This window comes from Pan troglodytes, chromosome 10 (assembly GCF_028858775.2).
Source record: "Pan troglodytes isolate AG18354 chromosome 10, NHGRI_mPanTro3-v2.0_pri, whole genome shotgun sequence".
Classification (NCBI taxonomy): Eukaryota; Metazoa; Chordata; class Mammalia; order Primates; family Hominidae; genus Pan; species Pan troglodytes.
Genome location: NC_072408.2, coordinates 97,736,773 through 97,751,788, shown reverse-complemented (window position 1 = coordinate 97,751,788; position 15,016 = coordinate 97,736,773). Strand labels below are relative to the sequence as shown.

At 37.7% G+C, this 15,016-nt stretch overlaps 1 protein-coding gene across 1 annotated transcript in view; it reads left to right on the top strand.

The window, feature by feature from the left end:
• The window catches only part of CCER1 (coiled-coil glutamate rich protein 1), a 50,103-nt gene extending 37,167 nt beyond the window's left edge, over window positions 1–12,936 (top strand). Inside the window, exon 4 of the mRNA XM_009425983.5 lies at window positions 12,587–12,936. The gene's annotated coding sequence lies outside the window, so the exon portion shown is untranslated. The remainder of the gene's footprint in view (window positions 1–12,586) is intronic.
• Window positions 12,937–15,016: the final 2,080 nt, after the last annotated feature.

Sequence of the window (15,016 nt, the reverse complement as noted above, 5' to 3'; positions counted from 1 at the left end):
CTCCCTGAGACCCTTTGCTCATCTCCATCATCTAAGTAGATATTCAGTCCTGTGTTGCCCAAGTAGCCAGCCCAGGAAGATGTTGGATTAATAATATAGTTGAATATTGGTGTTCATGGGAGCCTATCAAGTCTGATTCTTTTGCCTAACATGAATGAGATAACTGTTTCCATTTGTTTGTTTTTAGCAAAAGTATTAGTGTTAGAGTAGGCAGATAGATATACGTGAGCAGGAGAGGAAGCCCTGAGAAAAGAAGGTCTGGGAAGCCTCACTCACTCCCAGGGACCACCCAAAATCTGCATGTTAATAGTATCTCTAATGATGAAGTGGGCGGGCAATTAGTCAAGTGTAAGCAAGGAAAAGAGAAAATACCTATGCAAAAAGGAACGCCTCTTAAGATGCCCAGTAACGGCTCACTCTGCAGTCAAACCGTCAAACTGTAGCTAGCTACATACTGATATGGAGGAGAAAGGGCAAAGGAGAATTTCCTAAGAAATGCACATGCGCAACAAGTATAGATTTAACAGCTATATAACCTTCCTTGGGTAGCAGTAATTAGCAAGGCAACCATTACCTAAAATTTGTAGTCAACACAAGCTGAAGCATGCTCATTAATCAACAGTAAGGGAGAGTCCCACAAACCTGGGATGGGAACTATGTGGAGAAAGGCAGAAATGGAAAAAACTAGACAAAAGAAGCCCAGACCGAGGTAGGAACTTAAAAAAAGATTCTGACATCATAAAAACCCCAATGCAGAGCTCTCTGGAGGGCTGCTGGCTCACTCTCTTTCAGCAGCCAGCTGTGCCTCATCCTTCAAAGGGTGCTGTATCTTTAAATAAACTCTGCTCTCTATTTTCCTTCAATAAATTCTCTTTTATGGCTAAATTGTCTCTTGGCCAAATTCTTTCTCCCAAGAAAGACAAAGGACCCAGGATTTCTGCACTTCCCAGTAACATTAGGATATTAGAAATTTGAAGTCGTGTCTATGTTAATACCATCAGAGTAGATTTTATTGAAAATTGCTCGGATATATATGAAACCTATCAAAATGCAACCACTATTTTTGCATTCTGCACAACATAAACCTGTTCAGACATGAAGAAAATCATGAAGAATGTTAGCATCAGCACAAATTTCCTGCAAACAAAAGTCTGCTTTAATCTCAATGTATTATGGAAAAGATTGTAAAGTATGGTCCTTTAATTAGATCCTCTTTGTTGCTTACTCACAGTCAGATTACGAATACAGTCCATAAGGTTATTTCTTAATTGAAGCAACTGTATCAATATTATGTTTTAGAATAATAGTAGTGTTGTTTGATTCTTTTGTGACAAGGCTTAATATGCAATTTCAGTTTCATTGATTGAACTTTTTATTATTACTCAATAGGTATGAACCCTGAGCAAGTTGGTTAACTGCCTACCAATTGAATTATCTAAATTGATGAAAAGAATTCTATGTTAATGAAAACACAATACATGCCACAGAAATTGTTAGAGTTACCAGCTGTTCAATTGCATTTAATTTTTGTCTTTTTAAAATATTTATATGAGATCCAGCATATACCATCTCAACCAGAGTAAAAATGACTTTCCAGGCTCTCCTACAAAGCAATAATTTTATGATGTAGACAGATTCTAATGCAAACATGTATAAAAATAGTTAAACTACTGAAGACAATTTGTATGTTGCACTTTCTAGGAATTTTTCCAAGATAGGCAAGAACAAAAGATGAAGTAGATTGTTGTTGTTGTTGTTACAGAACTGGGCAAAATTAAATAGATGTGATGATTTGGGGAAATATACTTTCCAGAAACAATTAATTAAAACATTGGTGAACACTGAAGAAATTTTTATAAGCACAAGTTCTGCATTAGAAAAAGGTCACAACTTCAGACATTAATAGAATCTACTCTATCTTTTGTTCTTCCAATATTCAAACACCCCCCGCCCCTTGGCTCTGTATAAAAGCATTTCCAGTAAGCCCCAAAATAACTATTGCTTTTGTCTCACATTATGTGTCCACCTCAATTCTTTTGTCATTTCTATTATGAAAATAAGCAACCCCAATTATAACTTTGCTACTTAAATAGCATCTGCATTGATTCACCTCACCTTATTTCTACTGTCTCTCTTCCATTGCAGGTTGAAGAAAAAAAAAACCTCTCAAATCTATTCTCAAATTTCTCTTCAATTCCTATTACTGTTTTTCAGGGCATTAGAAATGCCATATATAGATATATGTTTATCTATATATGATAAAGCCTATGTTTTCTTTTGGATCATTCTTTTAGAACCACTATTGGCACTACCTCCTCATGTGTTTCTCCTCAGCCTGTTCATTGCATCAGTTTTATATATTCTAGCCTCCAATTTTGATGAGCCTGCTTAACCCTCACAGGACTTCGTTCTCATGTCACATGACACTAGAAGTAGCCAATCGAGGTGTTGTGTCTTCTCTGAGATCTCCAGCTCAGCATCTTGTCTGTTCAACCACAGATTACTTTCAATTTAATACTCCCACTCAGCTGTTTTATAATTAAATAACAAAAATATATAATGAAAACATATTGAATCATAGATAGCAGTTAGAGATCTCTGCAGCAGTAACCCCTTAACTTTTCTACCTTTTGGCTCAGTTACTTCAGGACTTGCACAGTCAATATCCTTACCTTCCTGAAACTTTCTAAGCCATCTATTTCAATTTCAAACCAGAATTCCTTCCTTCTAACCACTGCCTCAGCTCTCCTAACCAGCTATCTTAGTCAGGGTAGCTGTAACAAATTATCATAGACTTGGTGGCTTAAACAACAAACATTTATTACTCAGTTCTGGAGGCCAGGAGGTCAAAGAGCAAGGTGCCAAAAGATTCTTTGTCTACTGAGGTTCCTCTTTCTGGTTTGGAGATAGCTTTCTTTTTGCTTTATTTTCACATGAAAGAGAACCAAGAAAGAAAGCAAATTATGTCCTGTCTCTTCTCATAAGGGCACTTATTGCATCGTGAAGTTTCCACTCCCATAAGCAAATTACCTCTCAACGATGCCACCATTTAATATCATGCCATTTGGAGCTAGGGTATGATATGGTTAGGCTTTGTGTCCCCCACCAAAATCTCATCTTGAATTGTAATCCCCACAGTTCCCACATGTCAAAGGAGAGACCAGTTGGAGGTAATTGAATCATGGGGACAGTTTCCCCCATGCTGTTATCATGATAGCAAGTGAGTTCTCATGAGATTTGATAGTTTTATAAGGGGCTCTTCCACATTTCACTCAGCACTTCTCCTTCCTGCGCCTTGTAAAGAAGGTGCCTTGCTTCTGCTTTACCTTCTGCCATGATTGTAAGTTTCCTGAGGCCTCCCGAGCCATGCTGAACTGTGAGTCAATTAAATCTCTTTCCTTTAGAAATTACCCAGTCTCAGGAAGTTCTTAATAGCAGTATGAAAGTGAACTAATACAGTAAATTGGTACCACATAGAGTGGAGTGCTGCTATAAAGATACCCAAAAATGCGGAAGCAACTTTGGAACTGGATAACAGGCAAAGGTGGAACAGTTTGGAGGTCTCAGAAGAAGACAGGAAAATGTGGGAAAGTTCAGAACTTCCTAGAGACTTGTTGAATGGGTTTGACTATAATGCTGGCAGTGATATGGACAATGAAGTCCAGGCTGAGATGGTCTCAGATGGAGATGAGGAACTCATTGGGAACTGGAATAAAAGTGACTCTTGCTATGCTTTAGCAAAGAGACTGGTGGCATTTTGCCCCTGCCTTAGAAATCTGAAGAACTTTGAACTTGAGAGAAATGATGTAGGGTATCTGGCAGAATAAATTTCTAAGCAGCAAAGCATTCAAGAGGTGACTTGTGTGCTCTTAAAAGCATTCAGTTTTATGCATTCACAAAGAGATGGTTTGGAATTGAAAGAGGTTTAAAAATGAAGCTGAGCATAAAAGTTTGGAAAATTTGCAGGCTGACAATGTGATAGAAAAACAAAATCCATTTTCTGAGGAGAAATTCAAGCCAGCTGCAGAAATTTGCATAAATAACAAGCAGCCAAATGTTAATCACCAAGACAATGGGGAAAATGTCATCAGGGCATGTCAGAGGTACTCATGGCAGCCTCTCCCATCACAGGCCCAGAGGCCTAGAGGAAAAAATGGATTCATGGACCTGGCCCAGGGCTTTGTTGCTTTATGTGGTCTCAGGATTTGGTGCTGTGTGTCCCAGCTGCTCCAACTCTGGTCCTGAGGGGCCAAGGTACAGCACAAGATGTTGCTTCAGAGGGTGCAATCCCCAAGTCTTGGTGGCCTCCATGTGGTGTTGGGACTGTGGTACCCAGAAGTCAAGAATTGAAGTTTGGGAATCTCCTCCTAGATTTCAGAGGATGTGTGGAAACACCTTGATGTCAAGCAGAAGTTTGCTGCAGGGGTGGAGTCCTCATGGACAACTTCTGCTAGGGCAGTGTGGAAGGGAAATGTGCAATTGGAGTGGAGCCTCCACACAGAGTCCACACTGGAGCACTGACTAGTGGAGCTGTGAGAAAAAGGCCACCGTCCTCCAGACCTCTGAGTGGTAGATTTAGTGACAGCTTGTACCATGCACCTGGAAAAGCTGCAGAAACTCAATGCCAGCCCATGAAAGAAGCCAGGAGGGGGGCTGTACCCTTCAAAGTCATAGCAGCAGAGCTGCCCAAGACCATGGGAACCCATCTCTAGCATCAGCATGTCCTGGATGTGAGGCGTGGAATCAAGGAGATCATTTTGGAACTTTAAAATTTTGGACTTGCATGGGGCCTGTAATCCCTTTGTTTTGTCCAATTTATCCCATTTGGAACAGGTGTATTTGCCCATTGCCTAAACTCCCATTGTATCTAGGAAGTAACTAACTTGCTTTTGATTTTATGGGCTCATAGACAGAAGAACTTGCCTGTTTTTCAGATGAAACTATGGATTTAGACTTTTGGGTTAATGCTGGAATGAATAAATACTTTGAGGAACTGCTGGCAAAGTATGATTAGTTTTGAAATATGAAAGGGACATGAGATTTAGGAGGAGCCAGGGGTAGAATGATATGGTTAAGTTTTGTGTCCCAACCTAAATCTCATCTTGAATTGTAACCCCCATAATCTCCACATGTCAATCGAGAGACCAGTTGGAGGTAATTGAATCATGGGGGCTGTTTACCCCATGATGTTTTCATAATTGTGAGTGAGTTATTATGAGATCTGATGGTTTTATAATGGGCTCTTCCCCCTTCACTCAGCAATTCTCCTTCCTGCCACCTTGTGAAGAAATTGCCTTGCTTCCCCTTCACCTTCCACCATGATCATAAGTTTCCTGAGGCCTCTCAAGCCATGCTGACCTGTGAATTAATTACCTCTTTCCTTCATAAATTACCCAGTCTCAGGCAGTTCTTTATAGCAGTATAAAAATAGACTAATACACGGCTTCAACATATGAATTTTGGAGAGACACAAACATACAGTCCACAACACAAGCCCACACACTAATCCTTAGGGAAAAGAAAACATAATGAAGATCTAAACAATCAGATATTTGTGCCCTCTATTTTCAACTGGTCATTGCCACTGCCTGGTTCTCTTTTATTCATGTCTTCTTCATTCCCCAGTGAATTTTCCATACATTTCATTCCATGTCTTCGAAAGCACCATCGGAAGTTCTCATTTTCATGACTCCTTGGATCTTTATAGTTGACATTTAGATCTGTTTTATAAAGATGGGATTATTTGGCACATGCAGTCAACACTGAGACTTTTGATGGTACTTTATAAAATAAAGGAGTGTGGGACTAGAATGCATGTCTCACTACAAGATTCTAACTGGTGGTCATAGCGTGGGAAACAAGGATCATGACTCCAGTGCAGTTCATAAAGGCCTTGAGAGCTTTCAGCTCGGGCTCCAAGACAGTAAAAGTATTCTAGGCCATCAGTTCATTGAAATGGGTTTGGACGGTAAAATAGATCCACCTTCAGGGACTTGAGAATCTCAAAAGCCATAGCATGGGGACTTGACAACATGGGATGGGGACCAAGGAAAGGAAGTTTCATTACTGATATCCAGAGAAAGTGACTGCATTGTTAAGCACAGACTGAACAAAATATAAGGCTCAGAAGCAAGAATAGTCTTGATGCCAAATAAAGTTTTTTGGGAACACAATCTTGGAGCTAAACCAGTCCAGGAGGTAGGGGGCGAATTAGATCCACTATAAGAATAGAAATAATCCTGTGATGGGAGCTAGTAGGAGAGATGATAAGAGTGGAGCAATAAAGAGCATGAAGCCAAACGGCATCTGGGCATGGATTCTTTTATCCTCTTTTCCGCATGTCTTCACACCAACATATATTTGTATCTTCTTCAAAATTTTCTTCAGATTCTCAAGAGAAATATTCTCTAGAGATAACAGTTTAATGTTATCTTTTATATACAAGCACAAACTTTGATCTTCAAGAGTCCATGGAGGTTTTTTAAAAATATTTTTATTTTCTCTCCTTAAGAGCTGTGTCTTACACTGGCACAAACTCATTATGATCTCAGTTATCCACATATGATATTTTAAGTGTCAGATTCCAAAGAAGAAGACCACCACAATTTTACAGAACATGCCATCATAAAATCGTCGTTGTTAGTGACTTAGGATGAGTGAGGAGGGTCTCAATTTAGATTCATTAATAGCTTTTATCCTGAGAACTGCTGCGATTTTATATAATTTTCCTGTTTTGTTTGATTTTCAATATTGCACACAATTCACTTGGGTTAGAGTTTCAAAACCACTTAGGAAATTAAGAGGCTTTTTGGAAAATAATTAATATTAAAATAAGATCAAAATTGTAGGGTGATGTTTCATCTCTAGCAACTGAGGCTTGACATCTAGTACATAAGTAACCTTCATTTGTATAACCCACAATATTCTATTAAGAAAAATATAGATAGCCATTACACCCAGATTGTGAACCAAACAAACCTCTTTAAACTTTTTAAAAAATTTATCTACATTTTAGGGGTATACACGCAGCTTTGTTACATGGATATACTGAATAGTGGTGAAGTCTGAGCTTTTAGTGTATCAGCCACTCAGATAATGTATATTGTATCCATTAAGAAGTTTCTCATCATCCACTCCCCTCTCACTCCCACAATCTTCCAAGTCTCCAATGTCTATTATTCCACACTCTGGTGTACACATTATTTAGATCCCAGTCATAGGTGAAACATGCAGTCTTTATCCGTTTCTGAGTTGTTTCACTTAGATAATGGCCTCCGGTTCCATCCATGTTGCTCAAAAGACATGATTTCATTCTTTCCTGTGGCTGAGTAGTATTCTATTGTGTACATAGGCCACATTTTCTTTATCTAATCCATCGATGGACACTTAGATTTGTTGATTACATATCTTTGCTATTGTGAATAGTGCCACAATAAATGATAAACATACACACACCTTTTTCATATGCTGACTTGTTTTTTTCCTTTGGAAGATGTTGAGTAGTGAGATTGCTGGATCCAATGATAGTTCTATTTTTAGTATTTTGTGAAATCTCCATACTGTTTTCCATGGAGGCTGTAGTAATTACATTCTCACCAACAGTAGGTAAATTTTCTTTTTCTCTGCATCCTCGCCAGTGTATGTTTTTTTTTTTTTTTTTTCCCATTTTGGCTGTTGTAATGTGATATCGCCTTATGGTTTTAATTTGCATTTATCTGATGATTAATAATGTTGAGAATTTTTTTGTATATGCTTGTTGGACCTTTGTATGTTTTCTTTTGAATGTCTGCTCATGTTCTTTACCTGCTTTTTAACAGAGTTGTTTTTTGTTGTCATTGGGTAGATTTCCTTATAAATTATGGATATTCGTGTTCTGTTGAATGCATAGTTTGCAAATATTTTCTCCCTTTCTGAAGGTTGTTTGTTCCCTCTGTTATTTTGTTTGCTGTGTAGAAGCTTTTTAGTTTAATTAAGTCACTTTTGTCTATTTTTGTTGCTTGTGTTTTTGAGGTCTTAGTCGTGAATTCTTTACCTAGACCAATGTGCAGAAGAGTTTCTCATAGAAACTAGAGTTTCTTCCAGTACTTATACAGGTTTTAGTCTTACATTTAAGTTTTTAATCCATCTTGGGTTAATTTTTATATATGTTGTGTGAGAGAAAGGCCCAGTTTTATTCCTCTGCATATGTCAGTTCAATTTTCCCAGGACCATTTATTGAATAGGGTGTCCATTCTTCAGTGCATGTTTTTGTCAGCTCTGTCAAAGATCAGTGGGTAACACATACGTGGTTTTATTTCTGGGTTCTCTATTCTGTTCCACTGATCTATGTGTCTATTTTTATATCAGTACTATGTTGTTTTGATTACTAGAACTTTGTGGCATAATTTGAATTCAAATAATGTGATGTCTCCAGCTTTGTTCTTTTTGCTAAGAATTGCTTTGGCTATTTGCGCTCTTTTTTGGTTCCGTGTTAATTTAAAAATAGCTTTTTCTAGTTCTGTGATAAATAAAATTGGTATTTTGATAACAATTGTATTGAATTTATAGATTGCTTTGGGCAGTATGGTCATCTTAAATATATATATATATATATATGGTCTAGAGGTCCCTGTTGATCTTACAGCTCATGAAGCCAGCTTTTGAGAAGCATTTAATTATGTTCCAGGTATTGGTAGACCTGAGGTGATACTGCAGGGAAGTATCCCAAGGGAAAATCAAAGGTGGCATGAATTTGACATTATATCTGACTCATACCTGAATGCAGGTGGTTTGAAGTCTGAAAATACTGAAAATGAGTGACTGCTGAGTTTGACATCCCTATTCATGTGATGATTAGGCAGTCCTCTAATGAGAACTTTGCTCCCACACAGCTCCTGGGCATCCAGATAACTCTTCATTGCCTAATACCTGCTGTACTTCATCTTCACTTGAGTTTGTTCTCTAAGCTTGTGGCTCCTGCCTGGCGTGTGGGCTTTTCTCCTTGTTCTTCCTTTCTTCCCAGAGTGTTGTGGATTTTCTATACACATTGCCTTTTTATGCTTCCATACGAAAGCCCTCTTCTTTCTTTTTTCTCACGTGGTTCTTTGTGAGCAATAAAGTGTATCCCATTTATCCAAACTTCAACCCCTATTATTAGCAGCAAAACTGCTGCATGTTCCACTCCCACTAGAGGGCAGTGAGACCTGAATCTTCCTAAAGAAAATTGCTTGGTATCCATGTGGATAGCCATGGGACGTTGAGGCTGCTTTAATCAGAGGCTTATTCTAGAAAGGGTTTCAGAAAAGGTGTGGAGGATGGTAGGGAGTAGGGAGCAGATGCAGTATAAACCTTCCTCAATTTGAAGAAATAATTTATTTGTAAGATATAGTCAATGGATTTTTCTACCTGCAATGTCCAGTGTATGAATAAATAAAGGTATGGATGGCCTGAGTGTGTGTGTGTGTGTGTATATATATATAAAATATATATTATATATATTTATATATTATATATTATGTATATTTATATATATTATATATTATATATATATATTCTATATATAGAGATTATATATATAATAGACTATATATATAGTATAGATAGTATATATATGTGTCTATCTATCTATCTATATATATATACTATCAAAGGGTTCTGAGAACATCGTATAAAACTTTGGCCAGTGTGCTACATAGATATGGGCTGAAACACCATCTCTGACCACACTCACTTCTGAAAGTAAGTGAGTCTGTGACAGCCCTGGCTGCCTAAACTGTAATTATGTAACAAATGGTTCCTTCACTATGGGCTGACCAGGCAACAGTGACCTCTGTGAACTGACTTGAAAAGATGACTCAGGCCTGTCAGATTCTTGCTTCTATGAGATTACATTTGGAATAAGAAAAACATTAAATGTCTTCTACTTAACATTGGGAGTTTAAAGTGAAAAGATATGACTTAGAGAAAAGGCCTAAAGAAGCCATAGAAAAACTGAAGTTATGACAGAGCAGAAAATAATGAGAAAGCTGACGTGCAGAGAAAAGCAGGCAGGACCTGAGGGAGGAGAGAACAAGTGATCCCCATGATAAGCTATTTGTAGTTTTTCACTTATAATATGTACAGATCTTTATGTAGCAGCATATGCATTCTCAATCAATTTTGATTTTTAAAAACCCTCAAGTTTTAAAAAATATATTTTAAAGAACTATTTAATCCTTCTTGGAACATTCTCTACAAGTTTTCTCTTTCCTCTTTTTCCTTACAGTGTTTGGAGATTTATCAATGTTCTTATTCTGCCAAATGCTTTTCCTCAATAATTAGAATTGAAGTATTTTGAAGACACCTTTCTTGTATTGCTGGTGATGGTACCACCTTCCCAACACTCTGCTGATGGCCTTTGTCAAATGGCCTCTCTGCAGAAGTTAGAATGACTTCTTTACACCACAGAAATTAGAGGATTAGATTGGCCTATCCTAAGAGGATCTCTTGAACTGGTTATTTCCTAGCTGGGAATTTCTGAGTTCTCTGCTCCTGGCTCCTACAATGGTCTTCTCTTTAAGGTTGGTTTGCTCTGAGGAGTCCATCAGCAATCTAATGCTTGCTTCGCAGGTCTCTCATTAGCTTGCCAAGAACTATAGACATTTTACTTCACTTCTTTCCAAAGGAAGAGAAATTAGCCACTGATTCCTGCAGGCTCAAGATTAACACTACATCCCTACATCCTTAACTTTGAATACATTAGCTAAACCCAGGATTTATGTTAGTATTACTATTAATATTTCAATAGTTTTTGGGGAACAGGTGGTGTTTGGTTACATGGATACATTCTTCAGGTGTGATTTCCGAGATTTTGGTGCATCCATTAACTGAGCAGTGTACACTGCACCCAATAGGTCATCCTTTATCCCTCACTGTCCTCCCACCTTTCCCCCCAAGTCCCCAGAGTACATTATATCATTCTTATGCCTTTGCATCCTTATAGCTTAGCTCCCACTTATAAGCGAGAGCATACAATGTTTAGTTTTCCATTCCTAATTTACTTCACTTAGAATAATGGTGTCCAACTCCAGTCAGGTTACTGCAAATGCCATTATTTCATTCCATTTTATAGCTGAGTAGTATTCCATGGTGTTTGTGTTTGTATGTGTGTGTGTGTGTGTGTATATACACATACATATAGTGTTTGTGTATATATATATATAGTGTGTGTATATATATATATACACACACACACACTTACACACACACACACGCACACCACATTTTCTTTATCCGCTTGTGGGTTGATGGGCATTTAGGCTAGTTCCATATTTTCATAATTGCGAATTGTTCTGCTAAAACCATGCGTGTGCAAATGTCTTTTTCATAGAATGACTTCTTTTCCTCTGGGTAGATACCCAGTAGTGGGATTGCTGGATCAAATGGTAGATCTACTTTTAGTTCTTTAAGGAACCACCATACTGTTTATGCTAGTTTACATTCCCACCAGCAATATAAAAGTGCTCCCTTTTCACTGCATCCATGCCAACATCTCTTATTTTTATTTCTTATTTGTTATTTATGGCCATTCTTGCAGGAGTAGGGTGTAAACCCAGGATTAATAATCTCTAAGGCATTCTCTTTACTTTTCACTTGTGCATTTCAAACCACTTTGTGGTCCACTACAGAGAAATGACAGACAGAGGGTACCCAGACATGGGTCATGAGTCCTCCATATCCTTTGTCCTAGAGGTCAAGTGCATAAAGTTCAATTCTTCATTCACAGAGAAGCCTTATACTAATATACTATTGCAGTTCACCATTTAATTTTATGCTTATTGACCCATGATTACATTATGTTTGCTTTGTAGAGTTCTTTTCACTGAGCACTAGGATATAGCCACATTTTATGTATTTGGCTTCTTTTATTTCTTCCAGTTTTACAATGTAGCATCGGTGGTATGAGATGTAGAATAACTAACTGCTAGAGCGTGCCATGGTAAAATGTATCGTGTATCGAGATAAAGAAGAGCTCACATGATAAGTAAAATCTCAAGTCAGAGATGAATTAAAAGGAGACCAGTAATTTGAAATAAATTAAATTTAGAGAAGCAAATATCTCTGGGCCATCTACAAATCTTCACTATATTAGGCTGGTGCAAACATAATTGCAGTTTTTGCCATTACTTTTAACATGTGTTTTCTTTATTCATCACTATAACTTGGCAAAATGATATATGTCTTCCTCCCAAAGGGCCCAACATTTCTTATTTATCTTTGTATCTCCAGTTGAGTACCTTGCACATTATTCTGAACACTGTGACTCACTGAAGGACTTGTTCTGATGAAAGAGAAAATGACAGTGTTCAGCTGTCAGCACTTTCAGGAATGGACTTAGCTGTAGAAAGCCACCTTGGCCAAGATCATGTCCCTTTCATGGGTTCCTCATCCAGTGAATAGTCAATGAAAGGGTATAAATCCCTAATCATTTTGCTTCAACTTGAGGGAACTCTAAGGGAAGGCTTAGCTTTAGAGCTTCCTGTGGTATTATCTGAAGCTGTCACTGGGTGTGGAATGCTTTTTAATTTTCCCCATGACTAATCTTTTTTCCTTACTCTTTCTTGTACAGGTGTTGATAACAAAACACTGCCTACTGATCTGCATGAGACACTCCATCTCAGAGTCTACTTCCTGAAGAACTCAACAAGTAACAACTGGTACTAGGAACAATTCAAAGCAGCAGGAGATTCATAGGGATTTGGAAAATATGCTTATTCACCATCAAGCTAGCAATAGGATCCTAATATTTAATTTGATGGGTACTATCAAATTACAGATAGACTCTGGTACAAAATGGTAGTCTAGTTGTTAAAAGTTCCACTAGTGTGTATTGGAATGGTGCATAGTAGTGGAAAAGAATGCACTGGCTGGTGCGTTATGTCAATAGTTTGATAACCATGAAAAAACAGTTAATTATAAGGTCAATGGAATTGAGTGGTTCTTGCTAAGCTAAATTGACACTTTAGAAAATAACAAGTGGAAAACAATTATTCACCAACTGAAAGCTAATATAAATATCGGAGGGCCTCTTTGGTAGCATACAAGGAAGTTCTCATCTCCTGTAGAAGGAGGGCAAGCAATACTGAGGACCAGAAACCGAGGATTAGAGACTTGATCTTTAGAATAACTGAGCTAGAAAATAGTTTAAGTTCCCTAACAGAAAAGGCCTGCTATAAGGGTCAGGGCCCTTGCTGGGGAGGAATGATGCCTTAATGCATGCTCTAACATATGGCACAGGGACACTTGGATTGACACTCTGCCTGAATTTTGAATCCATAGTTTCCCGTAAAGTATCTGAGCCTCAAGAAATGGTTACCTCTCCTTATCAAAGTCTAGGCTTCTCCCTTCCCCTGGAGACAATACAGATCCTCCTCCACAGAAGTCATTTGCACTGTCCCCCCAAACAACCACCATATGCCTCCACATCCTTTCTTATCCGCTAAGTCTATTGTTAGTGTTAAGTCACAGAATAACCAAGCAAGGACCTATCGGGGCTGAGAAGGCATAAAAAAGACTACATACTAAAGAAGGTTAAGGACCTAGCAAAAGCCAGAGAGTATATGTGGGACTAGATTTTCCAGGTGTTTAATCAAAGGGGCTGGAACATAGTTTGATAAGAGAGAGTTTGTGATTTGGGAATATTTGCCCAAGATACAGGATTTACTACTTTGGAGAGAACCCCAGGAGATGGTACAAACTCATTAATAGAATGGCTCCCAGACAAAAAAATGATGGAGTACATTAAGTGAAGCTGAATGCTAGAATTGCTACAGCAGGTGATAGGAGATGGGATTAAAATGCTTGAGGAAGTGGGCATGCAAGAATATATATATATATATATATATATATATATATATATATATATATTTTCCAAAGGTAACTATAATCATTTACTCAGATAAGTGTGCACTGTGAAAAATGCAATATTAATACATTCAAAGAACTATTAAACATACCAATCATGGCCCTACTGTTTGAGTATGGACATACAGGGTCAGCCAAGTACTAAATGGAGTTCTGGCCAATAAACATATCCAGTGGATTCACTGAGACCAAGTGTATGAATGGTGGTTATTTAGCAACTCTCCCAATGTATAATTGATATAGATATATTTGGTAATTGGGATAACCTTCATTTACAAGTTCCTATAATTGGGATAAGAGCTATCATAATGGGGAAGGCCAAGTAGAAGCCTCTAAAATTTTCTCCCTCCAAAATAGCAAATAAAAAATTACTATGCCTCCAGGCAGATGGTGGAAATAAATACTAGTCTTAAAAATTTAAAAGATGCAAAGTTGGTTGTCAGTCATATCTCCATTTAATTTGTCAAACATAACTAACAGTAGTGCCATTTGCATATAGTACTGTGCTTAAAGTATCTTTGTTAGAGCACATTAGAAGAATATTAGGTACATCCTATGAGACTATTGATTTAGTGAATACATTCATTTCTGACTCTATAAATAAAAAAGTAAAAGTTGGCATTTGCATGAAACAGAGAATAAGATACATTTAGAGTCCTGCCCCAGGGCTATGTCAACTTCCTATCCTCTGTCATAATATGATACGAAGGGAACTTGACATCTAGTTATCCTGAAAATCAAACTTATTTTATTGATGACAGACATCATGTTAATTAGACCTATGGAGCAAAAAGTGACTAGTTCATTAGGAGCCTTGATAAGACAAACCCACTCCAGAGAAGGGAAGATAAAATGTATGAAAATTCAGAGGTCTGCCGAATAAGTCAAATTTTTAAGGAGTACAGTGGTTTGAAGCATTTCACAAAGAAGAAAGCACAATGTCTGGTAGGCCACCAGTTTTGAATTGACACACGACCCTGACCCAGCAGAGTATTTATAGTATTATACGTGGGAAAAAATACTTGGTAGAGTTTATGGCAAGTCCTAATAACAAAATCACAAGACAGACCTTTAGGATTCTGGGGTAAGGTGATGCCTTCTATAGTGGACAATTAAATACTAGTTGAAAATCAAT